The sequence below is a fragment of the Salmo trutta genome, chromosome 4, assembly GCF_901001165.1.
Source record: "Salmo trutta chromosome 4, fSalTru1.1, whole genome shotgun sequence".
In the NCBI taxonomy this organism is placed as follows: domain Eukaryota; kingdom Metazoa; phylum Chordata; class Actinopteri; order Salmoniformes; family Salmonidae; genus Salmo; species Salmo trutta.
In genome coordinates, this window is record NC_042960.1 from 64,079,856 (window position 1) to 64,087,225 (window position 7,370).

General features: G+C 44.7%; 1 protein-coding gene across 1 annotated transcript in view; it reads right to left on the bottom strand.

The window, feature by feature from the left end:
- The window catches only part of LOC115193065 (unconventional myosin-IXAa), a 272,296-nt gene extending 266,099 nt beyond the window's left edge, over positions 1-6,197 (bottom strand). Inside the window, exon 1 of the mRNA XM_029752049.1 lies at positions 5,780-6,197. The gene's annotated coding sequence lies outside the window, so the exon portion shown is untranslated. The remainder of the gene's footprint in view (positions 1-5,779) is intronic.
- Between the last annotated feature and the right edge of the window lie 1,173 nt (positions 6,198-7,370).

Sequence of the window (7,370 nt, forward strand, 5' to 3'; positions counted from 1 at the left end):
CTGTTAGCACTACTTTAGCTCCCATTGCAGTCAACGGCAGACTCGGGATTCAGGACTGTTATTGTGTGTCACAATGGCCATTAAGCCCTATTGACTTTCGCCACATCCTCTGAGTCTCCTCCTGCCATTGTCCCTGCGTGTTTCGGCTGCCGTTCAATCAAGCAAGCTGGAATTTGGCTTCTAGCTACGCTAAGCCGCCGACTTACAGCCCAAACAGAATCAAAGTGATCTTCCTGAGTGGGTAAATGTCAACAACAGGAGTTTATGTGGCTGGATACAGAAGACTGTTTCTATAGACCTCCACGCCAGAGCTAGCTATAGGGGTATGCTTTGTATTGGGGCGGCAGGTAGCCTAGTGGTTAGAGCGTTATAACATAGTGTTATGTACCCCAGGTATTAACGCTACTGCATGTCAGTGTTATCTATGTTTCTGATCATGGACTGGCTCCTAAAGGAGAGTCCATTGACATGGTTCTGTATACATGTTGTTCTCTCTCGGTCTCTGCCTGTCCACGTCTCTTATCTCTTTGTTCTCTCTCTCTCTCTCTCTCGTTCCATCTGTAGGCAGGAGAGCAGCCAGTGGGCATTGCCATGTTCTGACACAGCTGTGCCAGGGGGAGTGCCCACTTCGCCAGCTGCTGGCTGATGCCACAGAGAGGAGAACACGTAGTAAGATAGACATGTTAGCATTGGCTCTCATTCTCTGTGTCAACATGGTTGTAACCCCACAGAGATGGAGACTGTGGAACAACATCACAGAGATGGAGACTGTGGAACAACATCACAGAGATGGAGACTGTGGAACAACATCACAGAGATGGAGACTGTAGAACAACATCACAGAGATGGAGACTGTAGAACAACATCACAGAGATGGAGACTGTGGAACAACATCACAGAGATGGAGACTGTAGAACAACATCACAGAGATGGAGACTGTAGAACAACATCACAGAGATGGAGACTGTAGAACAACATCACAGAGATGGAGACTGTGGAACAACATCACAGAGATGGAGACTGTAGAACAACATCACAGAGATGGAGACTGTAGAACAACATCACAGAGATGGAGACTGTAGAACAACATCACAGAGATGGAGACTGTAGAACAACATCACAGAGATGGAGACTGTAGAACAACATCACAGAGATGGAGACTGTGGAACAACATCACAGAGATGGAGACTGTGGAACAACATCACAGAGATGGAGACTGTAGAACAACATCACAGAGATGGAGACTGTGGAACAACATCACAGAGATGGAGACTGTGGAACAACATCACAGAGATGGAGACTGTGGAACAACATCACAGAGATGGAGACTGTGGAACAACATCACAGAGATGGAGACTGTAGAACAACATCACAGAGATGGAGACTGTAGAACAACATCACAGAGATGGAGACTGTGGAACAACATCACAGAGATGGAGACTGTGGAACGACATCACAGAGATGGAGACTGTGGAACAACATCACAGAGATGGAGACTGTAGAACAACATCACAGAGATGGAGACTGTAGAACAACATCACAGAGATGGAGACTGTGGAACAACATCACAGAGATGGAGACTGTGGAACAACATCACAGAGATGGAGACTGTAGAACAACATCACAGAGATGGAGACTGTTGAACAACATCACAGAGATGGAGACTGTGGAACAACATCACAGAGATGGAGACTGTAGAACAACATCACAGAGATGGAGACTGTGGAACAACATCACAGAGATGGAGACTGTGGAACAACATCACAGAGATGGAGACTGTGGAACAACATCACAGAGATGGAGACTGTAGAACAACATCACAGAGATGGAGACTGTGGAACGACATCACAGAGATGGAGACTGTGGAACGACATCACAGAGATGGAGACTGTGGAACAACATCACAGAGATGGAGACTGTAGAACAACATCACAGAGGGGACATTGTTGCTTAACAATACCTACCTACTGTAAAGGAAGAATTGGTTCATCTTATTGCATCCATAATACTTAGGTTAAAGTAGATAAATAGATACACAAATAGTCTGATATAATACATAATATAATATAATTCAGTCCTTACACCCAAACAAGGGCACTGCGTTCATCCACCTCTGGCCTGCTCGCCTCCCTACCTCTGAGGAAGCACAGTTCCCGCTCAGCCCAGTCAAAACTGTTCGCTGCTCTGGCACCCCAATGGTGGAACAAGCTCCCTCACGACGCCAGGACAGCGGAGTCAATCACCACCTTCCGGAGACACCTGAAACCCCACCTCTTTAAGGAATACCTGGGATAGGATAAAGTAATCCTCCTAACCCCCCCTAAAAGATATAGATGTACTATTGTAAAGTGGTTGTTCCACTGGATATCATAAGGTGAATGCACCAATTTGTAAGTCGCTCTGGATAAGAGCGTCTGCTAAATGACGTAAATGTAAATTGTAAATGATAGAGACTCACTGAAGGCCTAGCTTTGAGCAGCAGACAGACAAGAAACGAGCGCCCCAATAAGAATCAGGCCATGTTGGAATCAAACAAAATGCTGATATCACAGTAACAATCTGTGCCAGTGACACATTGTCCTTTGAAGAGCGCTCTCAGAACAGGGAGATGAATTTAATATCTTTGGACAGATACGGTGGGAAGCAGTCAGATTTGTTTATTTTTCTTGAAACATTCCTTTAATTCCGCTTTGACTGTTAAACGCACCGTGGGCTAACACCGACAACATTCATTACAGCAAAAATAAATACGGTTTCATACATTCAATAAATAGCTTAAACGGATGCAGGCTTAATCTAATTCCTTTTCCCATATGTTTTCTAACCATTTTAAGCTAAAATGTCATACAGTGCTTGGACCAAATGTTGGGCCAATTTGAAAAAAAGGGGTAAATGAATGCCTCTGAAAATACTTACATGGCATGGGCTGTTTGATGTGCCAAACAGTCACATCATGATGTGACAGATCTCCTAGACCGTTGTGACTTATCACATGAGTAAGTGCTTAGTAGAGCACACACAAAGACCAGTAGGTTACCAGAACAGAACTGACACCACCTCCACTGGGTTATCACCAGAACAGAACTGACACCACCTCCACTGGGTTATCGCCAGAACAGAACTGACACCACCTCCACTGGGTTATCACCAGAACAGAACTGACACCACCTCCACTGGGTTATCGCCAGAACAGAACTGACACCACCTCCACTGGGTTATCACCAGAACAGAACTGACACCACCTCCACTGGGTTATCACCAGAACAGAACTGACACCACCTCCACTGGGTTATCACCAGAACTGACACCACCTCCACTGGGTTATCACCAGAACTGACACCACCTCCACTGGGTTATCACCAGAACAGAACTGACACCACCTCCACTGGGTTATCGCCAGAACAGAACTGACACCACCTCCACTGGGTTATCACCAGAACAGAACTGACACCACCTCCACTGGGTTATCGCCAGAACAGAACTGACACCATCTCCACTGGGTTATCACCAGAACAGAACTGACACCACCTCCACTGGGTTATGACCAGAACAGAACTGACACCACCTCCACTGGGTTATCACCAGAACAGAACTGACACCACAACCACTGGGTTATGACCAGAACAGAACTGACACCACCTCCACTGGGTTATCACCAGAACAGAACTGACACCACCTCCACTGGGTTATCACCAGAACAGAACTGACACCACCTCCACTGGGTTATCACCAGAACAGAACTGACACCACCTCCACTGGGTTATCACCAGAACAGAACTGACACCACCTCCACTGGGTTATCACCAGAACAGAACTGACACCACCTCCACTGGGTTATCACCAGAACAGAACTGACACCACCTCCACTGGGTTATTACCAGAACAGAACTTGGACCATCTCCACTGGGTTATCACCAGAACAGAACTGACACCACCTCCACTGGGTTATCACCAGAACAGGACTGACACCACCTCCACTGGGTTATCACCAGAACTGACACCACCTCCACTGGGTTATCACCAGAACTGACACCACCTCCACTGGGTTATCACCAGAACAGAACTGACACCACCTCCACTGGGTTATTACCAGAACAGAACTGACACCACCTCCACTGGGTTATCACCAGAACTGACACCACCTCCACTGGGTTATTACCAGAACAGAACTGACACCACCTCCACTGGGTTATGACCAGAACAGAACTGACACCACCTCCACTGGGTTATCACCAGAACAGAACTGACACCACCTCCACTGGGTTATCACCAGAACAGAACTGACACCACCTCCACTGGGTTATTACCAGAACAGGACTGACACCACCTCCACTGGGTTATCACCAGAACTGACACCACCTCCACTGGGTTATCACCAGAACTGACACCACCTCCACTGGGTTATCACCAGAACTGACACCACCTCCACTGGGTTATGGGTCTTTCCATTTGATTTCAATCACTTTTTGACATATAATGCAAAATATGTCATACTGGCTGTATTTCTGCCTGTTTGAACAACAAATAGCTCAGATTCACATGAAAACATGAAATGACGTCAGGAATCGATAGATCATCACTTTGTGAACTGAACTCTCGCCATAAACGCCTAGCTGTATGGATACCGTTGGATGTAAACTTTATATTGAGGAGATATCACCTCTCCACGCCATAATGCCTTTAGCCCATCTGCCCTGCTGAGAAGAATGACATCACTGTGGTATTTCAAGAGGAATGCCCAAGGCCCATAGCGACATGGGCTTTGGGAGGATGGTTGCTCAATGTCTGCAGTTAATAGTTGGAGGGGTGGGTGGGTCTCTATGCCTATGGCTTCTCCCACTATGGGACATTGAGTGGACTATGAGCTAGGAGTGAGGTACCATGTTCCCTGTTGAGAGGTAAGGCAAGTTTGGAGCTCTCATCTTCAGTAGTGCTTATTAAGACATTCAGTTCAGTTCAATTCAGGTTTGTGTCAAAAGATGTTCAACTACCCATATTCTTTGTAGAGTACATGAAAACGTAAAATAAAATGGCATGACGCTAAAATAAATATATTATTCCGTTAATGTAGATAAATAATGAATACGTTGTCTCTCTGACGCATCAGCAACAAAACGTCAGTGAATGAGCCCCGTTGACCAGTGGCTGTAGATGTACAACGACGCCTGTCAAACAGTGTCATTACTTTTCACTGGGTGCTCCACCCCCCGTGCGACATGGAATAGTACTAGTCTGCATACAAAGTAACTCAATGTGTCACGTTGTGATACACTGTAGCCTCCTTACTGTATTGGTAGCCTATGTTGGATAGGTTGGGGGTCAACAATACTAACCAGCAGTTCGGGAAATATATGTTGAATTTGCACTGTGTTTGAGAAAACAACATCATTGACATTATCATAGGCAACGGGGTGAGAATGATGCTTCTTCTTCTAGCCTTTTAGGGTGACTGAGCTAGTGCTTTTCGACCACGTAACCAAACGTAAAGAAAGCCTGAATGTTGTCGTCTACTCGAGGCTATATGTGTCACACGTTATTTCCGACATAACGTCTCTGTGCTGTAACTGAATGGACACGGTAGTTGTTCCATTCACCGTCCGCTATGCAGCAGCTTGCAAGAGCGATTTGACATTAGACCTGGTGACAATATACAGTGGCTTTCCACCATGGGGCAGTTGGGTAGATTTGATGTTTGTGTCGTGAACAAAAGCTCCCGCCCTCGTCATAGACTGTATAAAATATGTCCTTGTGTGTGAGTGTCGTTATCAAACAGGCTTACCTCTACTGTTGCTTGAAAATCACTCTTCTCCGCTCTCCGTCTGCTTACAAATACTGCACTCAAAAACTCAGACTAAATCCATTTCCACGAATGAAAATATCTCTGTTTTCAAAACGACAACCCTTGGTTAGCTTCTTCAATAGAAATCTTATTCACTCCAGGTTTTATCTACAGTAGCTCCAGATAATCACAATTTCTTGAATATTTTTTTTGTCCCAATATTGCATATTGAGGTCCGTGTCACGTCGCTCGCTGATGCTTGGATTAGTCTTCTGTCAGTCGGTGTAAAGTGCTGAGCCGACGCATGACGCGCTCCAGTTACTGTTGTGGAGGGCAGCCTACACTTCAGAGAGAGTTGTGGTGCCAATGGGCGGCAACGAGGGAGGGATCTCCACAAAAATATAACCTGGGTACTAGTCTAGTCCTACCTGGAAATGATCATATAACCTGGGTACTACTCTAGTCCTACCTGGAAATGATCATATAACCTGGGTACTACTCTAGTCCTACCTGGAAATGATCAGAAATGAAGAAAATTAAGAGCAGGCTTTCTGCGTTGTCTGTAGTCTATCGTATCCCAGGCATTGATATATGCTAGAAGATATATGCCGATCAAGATCCAGAGATAAATGGTCCTGTTTTATCCTGGTTTTGTTCATCAAAACACAGCTAGTCGCTATTGTTCCCCCATTCAAAAACAGGCTATGCAAATCTACCTATGAATACATAGGGTCGTTTTCATCAGGACACAGTGTAGCAAAACGTTTTGCAGTGGAAAATAAAAACGAGCATTCGTTATTGGACAAGTTCAGGTAGTTCCTCCCTGTTTCAAGCCATTTTCTTCCGTTTGGTGTAATGAAGACAACCCATGCCAGATCTGCCCTCAGGGTGATAAGTGTTTCTAACGTGAGACACACATCCACTAATTACAGCTGCTCTCTCTGGCTCGCTTTAGCTCCAGGCTCATCCTGGTTCACCGTGTCTTATAAATCAAGACATAAGCTATCTATCTAATGGTCAGCACCATCTCAACGCGCAGCCACACTACTACAGCACGTTTCAATTAACTAGCTAACTGACAATATGATGGAGCAACAATCTATTATTAACACTGGTTTGGTGTGGAATCTATTCTCTGTTCCTGAGGGGAAAAGGCTTCATTGTGATAGTGCTATTCAGAGAACATTCGGGAAATTATGTTGACAGTACTATAGTGTTATTGTGTTATTTTAAGGATTGTGATGATGGATATGACTTTGGTTATTTGTGGTGGACAATAACGAGGTGTAGTAGTAGCAGTAGTTGTAGTAGTAGTAGCAGTAGTTATAGTAGTAGTAGTTAAAGCAATAGTAGTAGTAGTAGTAGTAGCAGTAGTTATAGTAGTAGTAGTTAAAGCAATAGTAGTAGTAGTAGTAGTAGCAGTAGTTATAGTAGCAGTAGTTATAGTAGTAGTAGTTAAAGCAATAGTAGTAGTAGTAGTAGCAGTAGTTGTAGTAGCAGTAGTTGTAGTTATAGTAATAGTAGTTATAGTAGTAGTAGTTAAAGCAATAGTAGTAGTAGTTGTAGTAGCAGTAGTTGTAGTAGCAGTAGT